At 40.6% G+C, this 20,586-nt stretch overlaps 1 pseudogene; it reads left to right on the top strand.

Moving 5' to 3' along the window:
• The first annotated feature begins 2,396 nt into the window (after nucleotides 1-2,396).
• LOC139317564 (small ribosomal subunit protein eS1-like) lies at nucleotides 2,397-13,115 on the top strand (annotated as a pseudogene).
• The last annotated feature ends 7,471 nt before the right edge of the window (nucleotides 13,116-20,586 follow it).

Raw genomic sequence — 20,586 nt, 5'->3', positions numbered from 1 at the left:
GTAATGTATGGCCAAGTGTAAAAACAGCATTACAAAAGGCAGCAGACAAGTACAAAAAATATGCAGACAAGAAAAGAGCTGATCCAAAACCATTCCGGATAGGAGACAAAGTATACTTATCTACGAAATACCTTAAACTCCGACTGCCCAGTAAAAAATTAGGACCTAAATATATAGGACCATTTCCCATAACACAAGTCATCAATCCTGTAACCGTAGCTCTTAAACTTCCCCCTCTGTTCAGTAGGATACATCCCGTATTCCATAGCAGTTTGGTGAAACCGGTGACGATAGAAAGGCCAGGTACCTCAACTACTCCACCGGGTCCCGTGCATACCAACCAATATGAGATAGACCGAATATTGGACTCCAGGGTTCGTAGGGGGATGTTACAATATCTTGTGCGGTGGAAAGGATACCCTGTAACACAGGCCTCGTGGGTGGCAGCACCCGATGTTCACGCTGCCCGATTGATACAACGGTTCCATCGGAAATACCCAGACAAACCTAATGCAGGATCGTAACAGTGACTAACATCTGTATGCTTTCTATTTATAGGTGAGCTCCTGGTAGGGGGGGCCGCCTGTCGAGTCCTGCCGGAGCTCGCCATTGATGGGGGGTGTGGGAGACGAAGGAGTGGAGATAAGCAGCCGCAGAGAACACACAAACAGTTCCTGGATAGCAGCATTCAGGGCAATGATTGATGACGTTGCTGGGCCTCTCCGATTCTGCTGTCCTCGCTGCTCGCAGCTGTTACTGTTAAGGGAGTGGGGGGTGCTTGATTGATAATCACCGGATGTATGTTTAAGGGGCTGAGTTTTTGTTAAATAGCGCTGTGGTGTGATTACACCCAGCGCTGACTTTGAACCAAAACACCGACTTGTACTTTACTTTTGACTGCAAGCTTATCATTGCCAAAGTAAACCCTGATTCTCTGTGTGTTACTGGTGATTATTTCCTATCGCAGTTCTGAACGAACGACAAGCCGAGACATACTCTCTTCTAGCTCTCAACATCTTGGGGGGGATTTCTTTCATTGTCATCACCTCCTGGCCTTCAACCTGAAGCTTGTTTTTAAAAGTAGCCTGTAAAATTTAATTGTGTACTCTCCTTGTAGTAAAATATATTACAATGTCTCTTGGTAAGTGTTTCTGTCTGGCCACCCAAGAGTTAACACGATATGCCTTGTCAATCTGCCAGCCCAGCTCAGTTTTCGTCTCCCCCAGCAACTGTGCCAATACGTCTGACATCATTTCTTTCAAATTCTCTTGTTTATTCTCCTTCACCCCTCTGAATCTTAAAGCAAATTCCATTTCTCTATATTGTAACATTGTTACATCAACTTCAGCTCTCTCAAGTCTGCTGTAAGTCTCTCCCAATTTATTATCCAAAATTTCCGTAGATTGCTTAATTTCTTCAACTTTATCATCCACCATTTCAATATCACCTGCCAAACATTTAAATGCCAATAATATATCTTCTCTGATTTGCCGATTCCGAATTAAAATCTCATCTGAAACAGCCTGTATTTTTTCATTAGTTTCATTAATTTTTTCATTAATCACAGTAGCAATTTTGTTTTGTGTGGCTTGTAGGGCTTCTTGTATCATCTCAAACGTTAAAGTCTGTGGGTCTGTTGGAGGGGCAGAGGCTTGCAATCTAGGAATATGAGCTGGGGAGCTTCCAGCACTCCCAGTTCCTTTAATAGGTACAGTCTTTACAGATTTTGAGGCCATTTTCAGTTTAAATTGATCGTTGTATTTTAATCAGAAGCCAAAAAGAAAAGTTCATCAAAGTCAAAGAATTTTCCCAATCATAAATTAACATTTAAAATCCTCCTTCTCTCAGCACAACAGTTCTTTCCAGGCAAGAGGCTACCAGCGAAATGAAACTTTCTGTAACTTTCACTTTCTCCGCCCTTCCCTTTCAAGCTTCAATCGCCATTTTGTTGCAAATTGCTAACTTGTTACTTCCGAAGGAGGCTATAAACAGTGGAGTTAAGTGTAAATACTTGCAGTCTGACTTCTCCTGGCTTGTTCTGCCTGCAGCAATTGAAGATGTTAAGAATCCCCTCACTTGTTATCGGCAGAGATGGTCGCAGCTTCTAGCTCCGCTAAATAGCGGAGTCTTCCCAGGTCCGGAGCAGATTGACAGACTTCTAGGGAGCCCTCGCCCTTCGCACCCCCAGATTTCTCCTAGGGCGCTTGGGGGGCTCTACCTCCGCCTGTCGGCTCTTCTCTCTCCCCTTTGCCCGGGGAGAGGGTTTCCAAGTCCCAGACAGCTGTTTTTCGGCTGTTCTGGGGCTTTTACGGTACCGGGGATCAGGCGCCCACGGAGGAGCATCAGCAAAGTCAGCGGAGCCAACCGGAAGTTGCACTTCAGATGCCTTGATGGACATGCTCTCCACTGGAGAAGCCAATGTTCCCAACTATGGCTGTGGAAGGAAGGACAACCTCCTGGCTTTTCTTGATGGAGCTAGAAGGGACATCTCCATTCAGATGTCAACATTAACAGACACCTACAAAGTCCCACAGGTTTGTGTGGGTTATTCTCTATCTGGTAAAGTGTGTGTGGTGATGGTGGATGAGCAATAGATGCAATTTCTTCTCCATGGAATTCAAGAGCTGCTTTTCAGAATATTGGTGAACATGTCAACTATGTTTTAGTCTATTATGTTCATGTTCAAATTCACCATTAAAGGCCTGAGGATCCATAAGTTCCCTGTAGAGGATATTCTACCGAATATTCAACTATTGAAAAAAAAATCCAGGTTTTGAGGTCCTCCGTTAACATGTTCATTTTCACATATCAATAATACCTGCCTTATCCAACTGGATTCACATTGGCAACAGTCATGTCTATGTACATAAAATATGGAATAAAAAAGTCTCTAGCAATTACAGGCCAGTTACTCTAATAGATACTGTGGCTACAATATATGTCATATTCCTTTTAGGTAAATTTGAGGGAGGGTAGAAGAATTGTGCAATACTTGCAGAGGAACAAGAAGGTTTTAGGTAGACTTAAAACTTTTATAATAAATAATGCATAAATTAATACTCTAATATTGTCCAATAGTTGGCTTGAAATATCGAATCACAAAATATGTCAATTGGGTAAACCATGGTTTGTTGCTTTATAGATGTTACTGCAGCATTTGGCACAGTGAAAGGAGAAATATTTTGGGAGAAATTGATTGTCCTTAAAATGGAGCTCAACCTGTTGGCCCTTTCCACAAGCCCTTGTTTGAGAGGGAGGTTTGGGCTCAATGGAGCCATGAGAAGAGGGAGCGATTACTTACGAAGCGGTTAAGGGAAGGATGCATGTTTGAACCCTTGTTATTCAGTATAGATATTAATGACTTCCCTGCACTAATGAAGGATCTTGAAGTACACATGTCTATGGTAATAAATACACATCAAAACACCCCAATTTATGCCCATAATCAGATATTATTAGCATACTCATGATTTGGATTGTGTAGCCTCTTAAGAAAACATGGAGCTTACTGTCATAGTAATTGTGTGATTATTACTAAAACAAATTCAAAATGGAAAACAACATCATAGCCACAGATGCCTATTTCATGGTAATCCAGTAGAGCAAATAACACCTTTCCTTTCCTGGGTTAGTTTTCTCTGAGACTGGATCTTGGATCCCACATCATCAAAGGGGCTCATTTAGAGCCTGGACAAGAGTGAATCTAGGGCTAAAAATTAAAAAATCATAGCTCTCCAGCTTCCTTATCCCCGTTTATTAAAGAATATGAGGCCAATGTAACCCATGTATTTTTATATCAATCTGATGTTTGGCATTTAACAAATGCTGTCAGGTTCCAAGTAACACCCTGACAATGCCTGACAATGCCACTATCAGAAAAACCCAATCACAGCATCTGAGGAGAATCTTCGGGGTGGAGAAAAGGACTTTAGCTGCTGTCCTCAGAGATGAATTGTGAATTTACCCAATTTCTGCTTTGTATAAATTCAAGGTAGATAATTATTGGTTTAAAATTAAGGCTATTGAAACTGGCAGGCTCCTAAAATTGTATCTGTTAAAACAGACAAATTTTCATTTAAAGACTTCTAGGATTTTACAACTGATTTGTATTAGGAGTTGTGGTCTCTGTGTTTCTTGTAGAACTGGAGAAAGCTAAAAAGATTATTCCACAAAGAATCTGGAATATAGAAGCAGAAAAAGATGGTGCAGCCCTCACAAATAACATAATATTGGCCTTTTTTAGATCTAAACACTATATCTGACATCTGCAAATTTTAATCTAATTGCAGTAAATTGTAGGAGTGATAACAGAAATTTGCATTGCATTTATTATTTTACTTAATTTGTTTTTTGCTTTCCATTTTTATATACAGTCTTATTAATATTTTGTCTTCAATATTTTAAACATTGACTAAGGAACAAATTATTCTAATATGTTCATCAGAACAAAGATGAGTTTGTCAATAACTAATATTTTGGAGTTGATCTGACCACATTATAATACAACATTCTTCATTACTTTTTTTAGTTCAGTTCTAGAATTGCTTCAGAGGCCCTGAGTGATAAAAGTCAATTCCCCTTTTTTTACCAGATGTTTCCCAAAGAAGGGATCCACTACCCAGCAATTGTTCAACTGCTCCTCCATTTCAGATGGACTTTGATTGGCCTCTTTGCTTCAGACACAGAGAAGGGAGAGAATTTCATGAGGACTTTAACTCCTATGCTTCTCAGGAATGGAATTTGTGCGGTTATATCTCAACGATTCTCAACAACTGGATATATAGCACCCTTCAGGGAGGCCCTCTCTAAGTGGAGACAAGTCAACATCTTTGTTCACTTCATAGAATTTGTTTCCATTATATACAGAATTCTTCCTTTCCGTTTAACACTTATGCGTTTGCCAGGACCCATTGAGGGGAAAGTCTGGATGCTCACAAGTTTTGTATTATACAGAATAAACAAGCACAGACTTTATAAATACATTCATAGTATTTGGACATTTGGTTTTCTGTCTAAAAAAAGGCCAATGGATGATGCCTTTGAACCCTATTTCTTTCTGGAACGCCAATTTAAAAGTCACTATTTCCGTTGTTCTCTTTCAAAGCATGTCTTTTCTGTCAAAGGCCGGAGAAAATGCACCCAGAAAGCTCCACTGGGAACCCAAGAGAAAACAACAGGATCCGGATCAGAAATGACTACCAAGATTACAGTATGATGAAGACTCTGGCCCAGGCCTTGAATGCTGCCTATTCCTCCAGATTGAGGAGGAGAAGAAGGAAGGAGGGCGAAGAGAGGTTGGGGGCTCCAAGGCTGCAGCCGTGGCAGGTATGGGGTTGTGATGTGGATCCATTAATCTTAGTCCCTTTGGAGAAGGAACCCAGAGGAGAAGGAGGGGAACCATCTCAACCTACTTATGCTGCAAAAGATCCTCAGATTTGGACCATCGATTTACTCATCTCTGACATTCTGGAATAACAGTGAGCAGATCTGAAGTTTCTGTCTAACCTCTTTCAGTTGTGGGAAGAGTGTTGTATCCTCCCTTGTCCAACTGGGAGATTTTGTTAATTTGGAGAAGCTGCTCTCATAATCTCCTCCTTTTCTTTTCTCAAGACTCACTTTCAGGTTGCAGTCAAGTACGATTTTGGAATCATTTTCATAAACACATATTTATTTATTTATTTACAAATAATTCAAGGTGGCAAATGTATCCAACACAGCTTCCTCCTTCAATTAATCAATTTTTATTACTGTCACAGACCAGCATTGCAAATAGAAGCATTAAAAACAATAATAAATAAAAATAAAAATAAAATAAAGTCAATGGGCAGTTAGTCTCTGCCTACTTTTGCGTACAGCAGAACAGAATTTAGCCCCATTCAGAGAAACTGCTTGGGACTCATCTGATAATTGCAGTTGCACATAACGAGCTCAGTATTGCCCAGATATTTTATTAGGAGAGGCGTTATAAAGTGAGTCCATGAGTCCTGATAGAAGATGCAGCATAGGAGGAGGCCATGAGCTGCAGTTCCAGTGGCCCCTTGTCCACAGGGACCCAGTCTCAGCTCATGCGCTATTTCCTTGTATCGGCCCTCTAAGACTGCTGTGGGAACTGTGTTGTAGCATGCTAAAATGAATGCCCTTAAAATTATTTTTGTCATGGTTATTCGATATAAATATCTCGCTGCTTTAAAAGGGAAAGTTTGACTGCTCAAAGAAACATTTATGGGAAGTGCTGCCCAATCTTGTAGGATTTCCAGATCTTTGATCCCTTGTTTGAGTTCACTAAATGCACTAACTCATCCCCCATCATTTGATCCCCCTTCCCTGGAGAAGCCAAGATACCCACCCAGCAAAGGGGCAGAGAACCGGTTGCTAAAATTTTTCAATCCCTCCCCTGTCTAAAGGCTAATCCTGTCAGGGGGCAGGAAGAGGGAGTTTCGGTTTACCTTGGAGAGTTTATTTTTAGCCTGATTCCCCTTATCTTAATGGCTCTACTTAAATGTTAATTTTGTAACAGCTGTTAGCAGGGCTGCTCTGAGTTTCCCTTTCAGCTGGTGCTTCTTGGTTTTCTTAAAGGGGGAAGGGCTGGCTTGAATCTCTTGGCACTGTTTTCTGAGGTTTCTGGCACTGTCCTTTTGGGGTGTACTTCCCACAGTTCTTACATGAGATAGTATAGTTTATCAACTCCTAAAAACTTCTTTTTACTTTGGTTCCCGATGTGGGAAAGGAGGCAAGAAAGGCGCCAAGAAGAAAGTGGTGGACCCCTTCTCAAAGAAGGATTGGTATGATGTCAAGGCTCTGGCAATGTTTAATATTTGAAACATTGGAAAATTGCCTCTGATGGACTGACAGGCTGTGAATTTGAAGTAAGCCTTGCTGACTAGATAAACTAGAAAGAGCTAGGGAATTCTATGAGACTCTATATAAAGAGGAGGTCCCAGAAGGCAAAATAGAGCAATATTTGACAAATGCAGAGCTTCCGCGAATAACAGAGGAAGAGAGAGAAATGCTCAATAGAAAGATAACAGCTGAAGAACTAAAAACAGCTCTCTCTAAACTTAAAAATAATAAATCGCCAGGCCCAGACAGATTCCCAGGGGAAATATATAAAAAACTAGAAGAAATATTGCAACCAAAATTAGTGGAAATTTTCAATGAGGTATTGATGGGTTCTAAAACCCCAGAATTGTGGAAGGAAGCACATGTTACACTAGTGCTGAAAGAAGGTGCCGACCTAAAACAAATTTAGAACTATAGACCAATTTCCCTCCTAAATACTGACTATAAGCTATTTATGAGCATAATGGTGGAAAGAACCAAAAAAATATTAAACATTTGGATACACAAGGATCAAAATGGATTCCTCCCGGGGAGGCAAATTAGAGATAATTTGAGAACCGTGTTGGATATTCTAGAATATTACGAAGAACACCCCGAAAAACAGATGGCTTTAGATTTTGTTGACGCCCAAAAGGCATTCAATAACTTAAATTGGAAATTTATGATTAAACAAATTGAGGTAATAGGATTTGGAACAAATTTTGAAAAGATGATAAAATCTATTTATGATAACCAAAAGGCGAGTATCTTAGTAAACGGAGACAGGACAAAAACATTTGAGATTAGAAAGGGGGTAAGGCAAGGGTGCCCCCTGTCACCATTGTTGTTTATTTTGGCCCTAGAACTCCTGCTACGAAAAATTAGAAATAACAAGGAAATAAAAGGTCTAAAGATTAGGAAGGAGACCTACAAGACGCAAGCATTTGCAGACAATGTAGCCTTAATCCTAGAAGACCCTATAGAATCGGGACAAAAAGTGCTAGAGGAATTGGGTAAATACGGAGAGGTGGCAGGCTTTACATTGAACAAAACTAAAACCAAAGTATTGACCAAGAATGTAACTGAGGTTCAGAAGAAAGAGATAGAAAAATTGTTAGGACTACAGGTTGTTAAAAAAATTAAGTACCTAGGAATTTGGATTACTACAAGATGTTCGTCCCTAAAAGATGATAACTATACCCCTTTAATTAGGAAAATGAAACAAGACCTAGATAGATGGAAGAAAATAAAATTATCACTTTTGGGCAAGATAGCTGCAATTAAGATGAACATCCTCCCCAAAGTACTATTTTTATTTCAAAATATACCGGTGAATTTAGATATTTTTTTTTTTCAGAATTAAATAAAATTATCAGGGAATTTGTATGGGAGGGGGAAAAGCCGAGGTTCTCCATTAAAATTTTAAGGGGTAAAAGAGATATAGGAGAATTTGGACTTCCCGATTGGGAAACATACTATAGGGCAGCTAAGCTAGTCTGGATAAGGGACTGGGCCACCCTGGAAAATAAGAGGATCTTAACCCTAGAAGGCCATGAACTACAAAAAGGGTGGCATGCATACCTATGGGATACAGAGAAGAAAAAGAAAACATGTTTTCATAGACATAAAATCAGGGACTCATTGATACAAACATGGACTGGGATTAGGCAGAGATACTACAAAAAAGTCCCAAAATGGCTCTCCACAATGGAGGCCCTGATCTATCCCAATAGATGGGGAATGGAGAAAATGAGTAGGTATAAAGACATTTTAGATGAAGGAGGAAATCTTAAATCAAATGATGCCTTGAGAGAGCAAGGAATAATTTTAGATTGGTGGACTTATCTACAAATAAAATCCAGGTATCAGAAAGATAAAGAACAATGCGGCTTAGAACTAGGACTTAATGGGTTGGATAAAGTCCTGATGGGAACAAGCAAAAAGATCCTGGCTAAATTATACAATTATTTATTAGATGAAGACAGGGCTGAGGATATAACAAAGAATCAAATGAGTGCATGGGAGAAAAATATTGGACATGACATAAATTTTAATGAATGGGAAGAGGCATGGAATAAGAACCTTAAATTGACCAGAGCCGCGACATACAAGGAAAATCATTATAAGATGCTCCACAGATGGTATTTAGCCCCGGCTAGGCTAGCAAAGATATATCCCAATATACACCCCAACTGCTGGAAATGTGGCCATGGTCAAGGCACCTTCTTTCATATGTGGTGGACATGCCCTGAAGCGAAAGGATATTGGAGTAAGATCAGGAGATGGTTACAAGAGGCTTCCGGTTTGGCTTCCGTTGCCGTCAGGCGGTCCTTTGAGACCGCCAGCCCCGTCGCCCGTAAAGAGCCGCCTTTACATCTGAAAGGTGGCTCGAAAAACTCCATTTCCTTAAGGAAATGTGAGATAGAGCTGGCGAGGGCAGGTAGAGCCCTCTGCGAAGTCCCCAGAGTTTTTGTTTTACTCTTGGGGACGAAGCAGGATGAGGCTCCCTATTTTCCTCACCGCTGCTCCGGGCTTCGGGAGAACTCTGCTTTTTGCAGAGCCAGGCGACGGGACCAAGCCACTCAATGAAAATTAACAGATTGTTTAAACAAAGAGGATGAGATCTGGACTTTGGACCCTAAATCGCAAGTATTTCTAACAATTTTATAAGCGACTTTAAAAGTGAAGGAAAAAAAAGTTTAAAATGGTGACTGGCTGAGGCTTGAGAAGAAGAAAGCTGAAAGCGAAAGTCCTTCCGCCTGAATAGTTTAACAAGCTACAAAGTAGCAGAAATAATAGCGCTGGCTAGAATTGAAAAGAAAAATTTCTACTTTATGTTTCTTTCTTCTTGGAGATTTGATATTGATATTGTTTGGAGAGAAGTCTTTTTCTTTAAAAAGAGTCTGTCTGTGTGGCAGGATGGCGTTAAAACTAACAAAGCCAGACAAACAAGCAGCGGGGGGGGGGGGTTCCCCCATTTACAAACCATATGAACAAGTTTTGAATTTGCAGACTCAGAAGAATGGTTTTAACCTAAAAGAATTTGTTTTGGAGGAGATGGCAAGACATGATGAGATTGTGAACCAGAATCTTGAAAAATTCAGGCAGGAAATTAAAGAGTTGGTACATCAAAAATATGCCAATTTGAAACAACAGTTTGTTACAGCTTTGAAAACTTTTTCAGAAGTAGTTACAAAGATGGACAAAGATATTAACTTAGAACTAGAGGAAGTTGATCATAAGATTTATAATTTGGACAATAAAATACAAAGAATTGAAAATGATTTGATAAATATTCAAGATAATAGCTCAGAAGTAAAGTCAAAAAACAAAGCTGATCACGAGACTTACAATGCAGATAATATAGAACAAAGGATTGAAAAAGAAGTTACAATGATGTAATACAGGTCCATGGAATTTGCGGTCAGAATGAGGGGATTACAGGAAAATAATAGAGATGATTTGAGAAAGATAGCTGCTGAAGTTCTGGCTGCAATTTTAAAGGTTCATCCTGAAGAGGTATCTTGTAAGATTGATAAGGCCTATAGAGTAAATTCTTGGATTGCAAAGCAAAGGCAGTTGCCTAGAGATGTGGTGATTTACTTTACAGATAAAGGAACAAGAAATGATATTGTGCAAAAAATCTTTTAACTCTACTTTAGAACTGAATGGAAGAAAGATTTGGATATATAAAGAGCTGCCGCCCAAGTTGTTAAAAGATAGAAAGCAATTTGGATTTTTGGTGACTGAGCTAAAGAAACAAAACATCCCATTTAGGTGGGATGCTCCAGTTGGTATAATATTGAGATATCAAGGAGAAAGATATCAATTAAATACTGTTGAAAAAGCGGAAGAATTTTACTACAAGGTTTTTAAAATGGATTTAACATCTCCATGTATGCCATCTTTGTTAGGAACACAGGAGGGGAATAAAGAAATGCAAAATGAACAAGAGACTGAAACCCAGGCTAAGCAGATGGAGATGGAGATAATGGAAAAACAACAAGTCACAGAGGCTCCTTTGGACGAGCCGCTTTTGGATTCTCCTTTAAAGGTTATAGCTGGATTATTTACAAATACAAGAGAGGCGGCTTTGGATTTTAATGCAATGTCTCATCAAGTTGCAGACCAGCATGGAAATCAATCAGTTGATATACAAGTTATAGAAAGGCATCCAGGATGGAGATCTAAACCACAAAAAGCTAAGAAAAGAAGAAGCAGGTCCTACAAAACTAAAAAATTATAGACTAAACAACAGTCTAATGCCAGTTACTTAAGAGACGACTAAAATGAAAATATAGCTGAGGTAAATTACTGACTTGTACAATTTTGAGAAGAATGACAGATCTCTGCAGTGCTGTGCCTTAGGGATGTGGAAGAAGGCCTCTAACTGAGTGGACTGGAACTTTCTATATTGTATTCTTTGTAAAACGGATTACGTATATGCTGAGCTATAAGGCACGAGAATTATGGTGGGGCATGCAGAAGATCTGGTTGTTACCCTAACACGGTGGTTGGAATTTATAATCTAGATGAAAGACATTACAGAAGAAATTATATGGAATATAAATATAAAGTCACTCAGGTGGTTTTTTATATACGACAACATTTATTACTGATGGGGGCAGATATCGAAGATGCTGAATATACTGTTGGAAACAGAACTTGTTGTTACCCTAATATGGGCGATGGAATTAACAATCTAGCTGAAAGACATAACAGAAGATATTATACGGATTACAAACTTAAAGTCATTTGAGGATTTTGTTTACATATGGAAATATTTTTTAGTGGTGTGATGTGGGCAGAAGAACGAAGATATTAAAATATCATGTATGGTAGACCTGTAGCAAATTGGGTGGAGATAGGTCAGGTTACTGATTGTTTAGCTTAGTAAAAGGGATGTTATGTTTAGATATAAATATATGTAAAATATATGTATGGGGGTGGAGGAAATGGGTAGATTATGAGTATGAGGAATTATTATAAAATTTTATAGCTGAAGATTGCTTTGAAATGTATAACATAAGGGGGATATAATAACAATGTTAGAAAGAAATGGTTAGTATGTGGGGGTGGTGTAAAAGGATGGTAAAGTATTATTTAACTTGATATTAATGATTTTGTTTTGAAGAAGCCATGGGGGGAGGGGAGGGTGAGGGGGGGCTAGGGAGGAGGGGGAGGAGGGAGGGGGGCAAAAAGGGGGAAAATTTGTATTTGAAAAAACTTTTTCAATAAAAAAAAAAGGAGATGGTTACAAGAAATAACTGGGGAAGATATTGAATTGACACCGGAAATATTTCTCCTGGGAATAGTAAAGAAGCCATATGGAAAGGAAAGGATTCATTTAATGATACACATAATTACAGCTGCCAGATTGGCCTATGCACAATATTGGAAAGAGAAAACCCAGCCACCAGAAGAGCTTATAACTAGGAAAATACTGGAGTGCACAGAGATGACCAAACTAACCCATGAAATAAACGATGATGAGAACTCAAAATACTATACCGTGTGGGGAAGGTGGTATGAATGAATGAATGATAAAATGAAAGGAAGAGAAAAAGGTGTGTTAAATAAAAGTAAAAAGTAACTTAAATGACACCAGAAATATATTTTGTATATAGTTAAAACCACTGCACATCCGATATTAATGGAAATGTTAATATATTTATGTTTTTAAACCTAATAAAGTTTCTTAAAAAAAAAAAAAAAGCCTTGCTGACCTACAGAATGATGAAGTTGCCTTCTGTAAATTCAAGATGATTACAGAGGACGTCCAGGGGAAAAACTGCCTGACAAACTTTCATGGCATGGATCTCACACGGGATAAAATGTGTCCAATAGTTAAGAAATGGCAGACTATGATTGAAGCCCACATTGATGTCAAAATGACAGATGGGTATCTTTTATGCCTTTTCTGTGTTGGCTTCACCCAGAAAAAAACCAACCAGATTCACAAGACTTCCTATGTTCAGCACCAGCAGGTCCGCCAAACCCGCAAAAAAATGGTTGAAATCATGACACGTGAAGTACAAACAAATGACTTGAAATAAGTTGTCAATAAACTGATTCCAGACGGCATTGGTAAAGAAATAGAAAAGGCATGTCAATCAACCTACCCCCTTCATGATGTCTATGTTCGCAAAGTCAAAATGCTCAAGAAGCCCAAGTTTGAATTGGGCAAATGGATGGAACTGCACGGGGAAGATGGTGGTGCTGGAAAACCATCTGGTGATGAAACCAAAGTAGAAGGAGCTGATGGACATGAGCCCCCTGTGGAAGAATCTGTTTAAAATCAGATACAAAATAAAAGACTTCATCTAAAAAAAATCCCTGCTTTTTACTCATCCACTTCTTTCTAGGAGGAAATCATAAATATTTTTCTGGATCAAATTATATTTGCCTAAAATTCTTCTAAATCTTTCATCAAATTTGCATCACAGAGATTTATTATTTCTAGTATATTGACAAAATGGATGACTTAGGACAAATTGTTGTTCATTACCCACTTTGATGAGTAAGATTAAAAAGACTAAAAATTTTATAGTACTGTTACATTAGTATCATTTTAAAGACAGTTTTTATCCGCTTAAGTATAATACCATCCACCCCACACTTAATAGGTTTCTAATCACATCACAAAATTATTTGTTACTATTTTCTGAGATCAACTTATATCAGCACTATCTTCATAATATATTTAGGAAATGTAAGAACAATGTGAGAATAACATATAAATATCGCATACATTTTATGACCACCTTTCCTATCATCTATTTAGGAAGTGTAATGGTTTGTGAGGAAAACTTTTGGGAGAAACAATGATTGTATGGGCAAAAAATTGTGGATACTCAATTGAGCTTGATAGATGGCAACAGTTATGGGAAAGGAACTATAAACTAACAATGTTGACTGCATATAAAGAGAATCAATATAAAATGTTTTACAGATGGCATATGCCTCCTGAAAAATTGGCAAAAATGTTTAAAGATAAATCAGCTAAATGATGGAAATGCCACCAAATACCAGGATCTTATTATCATATGTGGTGGACTTGTCCAGAAGCTAAAGATTATTGGAGCAGAGGATTTCCGGTTGGCGTCGCAGCAAGCGGACGGGAAAATAGCAGGGCTCTTTGGAGCCCCGCAAAAACCCCGTCTTTTAAGCCACCGCCGGCAGGTCTGCGGACCTACCCTGTCCTGGAGGGACAGGGGATTAGAGAGGGACCCCTTGGACGGCCGAGAGGATCGGGCAGGTTCCTTGGGGCCAGAGGATTGCCCTCTGCGCCGGTGGTGGTGGGAGAGGCAGCCATGGTGGCTGCCCCAAAGCTTCGGCAGCCGGGACAAGCAAAGTGCAGGAGGAGACACAGAAGCAAGATGTTTGAATGCCGGGTGAGTAGGATTAGCCCAGGCGAGAACAGTCTTCAAACATTTAAATACTAATAATGCCCTGGCTCTAACAGCTGCTAAGAACTATTTGGGCAAAGAATTTAAACAATTAACAAGGAGAAGACCCATTAAAGGACAATAGCACCAATTGACTGCTTTTGGAATTTAACGTCTCTTTGGATGGATTTAAAATTTGATATTTTCTTGGTCTTTAATGAGAATGGATTAGCTTGGAAGGGGAAGAAGAACAAGAGGAAACAAGCAGAATGTTTTTTTTAAAGCTATGAGAATAACAAGCGGAGGAAGTTAAAATGGCTGAGAGAGTGAAAGTGCAAATTGCAACTGTGGAAAGTTTGCTGTTTAAAGAAGAAACTTTGCCTCTTGCTTCCAGAATTGGATTATTTTGAGGAAAAATTAAGGAGGCTTGATTTTAGATGTACTTAAACTGTCTTTGGACTACTTATGGACAGTTGGAAAGAAGAAAGTAATTGGAACAGTTAAAATTGCTGATTAGTGGTGTTCTAACATAAGGGAAGGGCCGAGCCCCACAAGAAGACATGATGATACCATATATGGAATACAAAAGAACTAAATCCTTTAGTCTTTATAACTTTATTGATATTGGAACTGAAAAGAAAAAAAAGAAAGAAAGTTTGGACAGATTGGAGAAAGAAAACCGGAATATGCTGGGTAGCAAGATGAGAAAAGTACCACAGTTTGATTAAAATGGATGTAAATACTTTCTATGTAATTGATGTCTAAATAATGTAAGGAGGAGCGTTCCTCCTGCTTCTTTCTCTCTCTCTCTTTTCTACTTTTTCTTTCCTTTTTTTAATATCCTCTTATTATATTCCTCTCTTTTTGTTTTCCTTTTTTTCCCCCTTTCTCTTTTTGAATCTTTTTTTTTATTTTTTCTGCTATACTTTTATTTCTTTTTTCTTCTCCCTTTCTCTTTCCTACTTTTACTTTTCATTACTATTATTAAGAGAAGTGATTTTCAAGGTGGGGAAAATGTGATTATATAAAAACTACAAGAAATTTGAAGATTATGAATGAATTTTTGATTATTAATAAGAATTGTTGATAGATTCAACGACTACAGAAAATTGTTTCTTTAAAATGGTTTAAAATATTGTTCTTTATAGAAAATAAGAAAACGTGAATGAAGCTTTGAATATTATCAAGAATTGTTTATAGACTTTATGACTATTTTAAAGTGAGAAATGTCATTATAGAAAAACTACAAAAAATGTGGATATTTTGAAAGAATTTCTTAAAAAAAATTAATAAGCGTTCCAATGGTTACAGAAAATGGATTTAAAAGTGGTTTAAAATGTTGTTTTTCTACAGTAAATAAGACAATGGGAATGAATTTTTGAATATTAATAAGACTTGTTTATAGATTTTATAACTATGGTAAATGGGTTTTTAAAATGGTTTAAAATGTTGTTTTACATAGAAAAACAAGAAACAAATAAGAAATGGGAGAAATTTAAAGAAAATTAATCGTTCAGGAGAGAGTAGGAGAGAAGATATATACTAAAATGCATTATTAGTTTAAATTGGCAAAGAAGTATGATTTTGGGGATCAGATGATTAAAGCTAAATTGTGAATTAGTCAAATATAAGGTTAGGAGCAGAGGAAAGCATTTCTGGAGAACAGCTGATTAGGCTGTGAACCAGCCAAAAATAAACCTAGGAGGAGCGGAGGAGGCAATGCTGGGGACCAGTTAAAGCTAAACTGTGAACCAGTTAAATATAAGGTAAGGAGTGGAGGAAAGCATCCCTGGAAAACAGCAAATTATGCTGTGAACCAGCTAAAAATAAATTTAGGAGGAGAGGAGGAGACAATACTGGGGAGCAGTTAAAGCTAAACTGTGAACCAGCGAAATATAGGTTAGGAGTGGAGGGAAGCATCCCTGGAAAACAGCTGAAAAGCTGTTATCCAGCCAAAAATAAACCTAGGAGGAGTGAAGGAGATATTTTTGAAGAACAGTTACTGATTTTGAAATGTTCTTAAGAGAGGAATAAAATACTTTATGTTGATTATTAGATGTGAGTTAAAAGAAACATTGACTTGATTTGGGTCTTTGAAGTAAGGAAAATATATGAAATACTGATTGTTAAAATGATAAATGAATATTATAAAGAGCTGTTTAGATTTGAAGTTTAAGATTTAGGGTGATTACATAATAAAATATTAAATGTTAGAATTGTTAGATTGAATGATAAAAATTGGGTTTAGATTTGTTCTTTTTTTCTTTCTTTTTTCCTTTAAGATGTTAACTGATGAAATTTGGAATTTATACTTATTTTATACCGGATCAAACCCTTGCTCTAAAAAGATGCTGTTTTATGTTTTATGTTTAAAAATAAATTAAAAAAAATTCAAAAAAAAAAAGATTATTGGAGCAGAATTAAGATATGGATAGAAGAATGACTCAACAACATATTGATTTAAAACCTGAGTTGTTCCTACTGGGTATCCTACCAGAGAAAATTAGTAAAGAAAATGTATATTTGATTATACATATAATAACTGCAGCCTGGCAACTTTGTTCTTGACAAATGCTTTCTGGTAATCAGATTGTTGGTTGCAAAGTTTTTAAAAATAATCTCTTTTCTTTTCTTCAATTTATTTGTCACCTGCTCTGGAATGTTACCAATGATTGAATAATTGTGTCTATTATATTTTCTCAATATGTACAATTTTTAATCTTTTTGTTCACTTTTGGAGATAGTGAAGATATGCACAAGGGAGAGAACTGTAGAAGAAAGATTCAAATGTGGGATAAGTAATGAAGTTTTGTGCTTTTAAAATTCATGGATGTTTCAATATTAGTTTCATCCCTTTCTGGAGAAGAATGAATTTTGGAATATTTCTGAGACCAAACTGTACTTGGACCAAGATGGAGAGATAGCAGGAGATCTGGGCACCCAAATCTTTTTGGTTCTCCCCAAGGAAGATCCCAACAAAGGGATTCTGGGGACTTTTGAAAGACAGAGACTTACTATCATTCAAGAGATTCTTTCACAGCTCAAGTTGCTTAACAAGGTGGGTGAAATTTGGTGTCTTGGTTCTGTTTTTCCAAAGCCTGTGGGCCCATTTTAAGTGGGCTCAGCCCAGTCCCCAAGGTGGTTGACCTTTTTTTTTTATTTTATTTTATTTTTTTAATTTATATACCGCCCTTCTCCCTGAGGACTCAGGGCGGTGTACAGCCAGAATTAAAAAACATGAAATACAAATATTAAAAACAATTAATATATATATAAATTTGGCCCAAAATTAAAAATACAAACCAATTAAAACATTTAAAATTTCTTCTTAAGCCAGCCCGGCTTGCTGGAAAAAGTGGGTTTTAAGGGCACGGCGGAAGGCGCTAAGGTCTTGGATTCTCCTTATCTCTGGGGGCAACTGATTCCAGAGGGTAGGTGCCCCCACAGAGAAGGCCCTCCCCCTGGGGGTCACCAGCCTGCATTGATTGGCTGATGGCACCCTGAGGAGGCCCTCTCTGTGGGAGCACACAGGACGATGGGAGGTCGTTGGTAGCAGCAGGCGGTCTCGAAGATAGCTAGGCCCGATGCCATGGAGCGCTTTAAAGGTGATAACCAGCACCTTGAAGCGCACCTGGAAGACCACTGGGAGCCAGTGCAGCTCGCGCAGGAGCGGTGTTACATGGGAGCGCCATGCTGCTCCCATCACTACCCGCGCTGCTGCATTCTGGACCAGCTGGAGCCTCCGGGTGCTCTTCAAGGGGAGCCCCATGTAGAGAGCGTTGCAGTAGTCAAGGCGAGAGGTGACGAGGGCATGAGTGACTGTGCACAGGGAATCCCGATCAAGAAAGGGCCGCAACTGGCGAATCAGGCGAACCTGACAAAAGGTCCCCCTGGTTACAGCTGTCAGATGTTCCTCCAAGGACAGCTGCCTATCCAGGAGGACTCCCAGATTGCGAGCCCCTTCTGTGGGGGCCAAAGACTCTCCCCCAATAGTCAGTGATGGAGTCAACTGACTATATCGGGATGCCGGGAGCCACAGCCACTCAGTCTTGGAAGGGTTGAGCTTGAGCCTGTTCCTCCCCATCCAGATCCGCACAGCCTCCAGGCACTGGGACATCACTTCAAGGGCATCATTGGGGTGGCCTGGGATGGAGATGTACAGCTGGGTGTCATCAGCGTACTGATGGTATCTCACCCCAAAGCCACGGATGATCTCGCCCAGCGGCTTTACATAAATGTTGAACAGAAGGGGCGAGAGGACCGATCCCTGCGGCACTCCACAGATAAGAGGCCTCGAGGTCGACCTCTGCCCCCCTGCCAACACAAACTGCGACCGGTTGGAGAGAAAGGAGGAGAACCACCGCAACACGGTGCCTCCCACCCCCAACTCTTCCAGCCGGTGCAGCATGATACCATGATCGATGGTATCAAAAGCCGCTGAGAGATCTAACAGGACCAGAACAGAGGAGCAGCCCCTGTCCCGAGCCCTCCAGAGATCATCAACCAACGCGACCAATGCCGTTTCCGTGCTGTGCCCAGACCTGAAACCCGACTGGAACGGATCTAGATAAGATGTTTCCTCCAGGAATTGTGGGAACTGTCGTGCGACCACACTCTCAACAACCTTCACCATAAAGCGAAGGTTGGAGACAGGACGATAGTTGGCCAATATTGCCGGATCCAGGGACGGCTTCTTGAGGAGAGGCCTCACCACTGCCTCTTTCAAGGCAGCGGGAAAGTGGCCCTCACTCAGCAAAGCGTTGATAACACCCTGGAGCCAGCCTCGTGTAACCTCCCAGGAAGCCAGTACCAACCAGGAGGGACATGGGTCCAGTAAACATGTGGCCGCACTAAGTCTCCCCAAAATCCTGTCCACATCATCGGGAGTCACAGCGTCAAACTCCTCCCAGATAACATTCTCAAGACTATTCCTCGTCACTCTGCCCTGATCTACCCAGTCAGAGTCCAAATCCCACCGGATCTGAGCGATTTTGTCATACAGGTATTGTCCGAAATCCTCCGCCCTGCCTTCCAAGGGATCCTCCCGCACTCCCGGATGGAGCAGGGAGCGGGTCACCCTAAACAGGGCGGCTGGACGATTCCCTGATGACGCAATAGAGGCGGAAAAGTAATTAAACTTTGCCGTCTTTATCGCCACTACGTAGGTCTTAATATGCGACCTTACCAGTGTTCGATCAGACTCAGCGAGACTGGCCCTCCAACCGCTCTCCAGGAGTCTTTTCCGGCGCTTCATTTCCCTCAGCTCCTCGGTGAACCAAGGAGCCGCATGGGATCGGCACCAGGTCAGAGGCCGCAAAAGCACGACTCGGTCCAAGGCCCCACCAGCCGCCCGATCCCAGGCGGCTACCAGGTCCTCGGCCGAGTCATGTGCTAGAACCTCAGGAAATGGCCCAAGCTCCATCTGGAACCTCTCAGGATCCATCAGGCACCTGGGGCGGATCCATCTAATTGGATCCGCCTCCCTGCGCCGGGGGGCTGCGGTTCGAAGATCCAGGCGAAGGAGTGAGTGGTCTGTCCATGACAAGGGTTCCATATCTATATCCCCAATAACAAGACCACTCAACCACTGGCCAGAGACAAAAATCAGGTCCAGAGTGTGACCTCCCCTGTGAGTAGGGCCATGAACTAACTGGGTCAGGTCCATGGCCGTCATGGAAGCCATGAACTCCCGAGCCACCTCAGACGTTTCACCAGCAGATGGCAAGTTGAAATCACCCATGACTAAAAGCCTGGGTGTATCTACTGCCACCGTGGCTATCACGTCGAGTAGCTCAGGTAGGGCTGTTGCCATGCGGCAGGGAGCCAGGTACGTAAGCAACAAGCCCATCTGAACCCCATGACCCCACCTCACAAGGAGGGACTCACATCCGGCTATCTGAGGCACAGTGGTCTCCCTCAGACCCAGATCCTCGTTAATAATAACCGCCACCCCCCCCACCCCTCCCCTGGGCCCTCGGCTGATGGAATGCTCTGAAGCCTGGTGGGCACATTTCAACCAGAGGGACGCCGCCCTCCGGGCCCAACCAGGTCTCCGTAATACCCGCCAGGTCCGCTCCTCCCTCTTGAATAAGATCGTGAATGAGGGGGGCCTTATTTACCACGGACCTGGCATTGCACAGCATCAGCCGAAGGCCCAGATCCTGAGTATCTAAGCCACCTAGTGTCCGAGCGGAGCCTTGGGGACCGGGGCAAGCAATTGCTCTCAGATAGCAAGTGCGAGCCCCCGACACATGATATGATCCCCTGCTCCCGCCATATCTGCCCCTCCCATTCACCGTGCTGATGGAAAATTCCTCCTCCAGATAGTCCTCCAGCCCCTCCCCAATCCCTCAACCTGCACCCTCCAAACCGTCCCCCT

This window comes from Pituophis catenifer, unplaced genomic scaffold, assembly GCF_029215685.1.
Source record: "Pituophis catenifer annectens isolate HBS135680 unplaced genomic scaffold, rPitCat1.0.hap2 SCAF_5, whole genome shotgun sequence".
Taxonomy (NCBI): domain Eukaryota; kingdom Metazoa; phylum Chordata; class Lepidosauria; order Squamata; family Colubridae; genus Pituophis; species Pituophis catenifer.
Note: the sequence above shows the minus strand (reverse complement) of the source record. Positions and strands in the feature narration are given on the sequence as shown.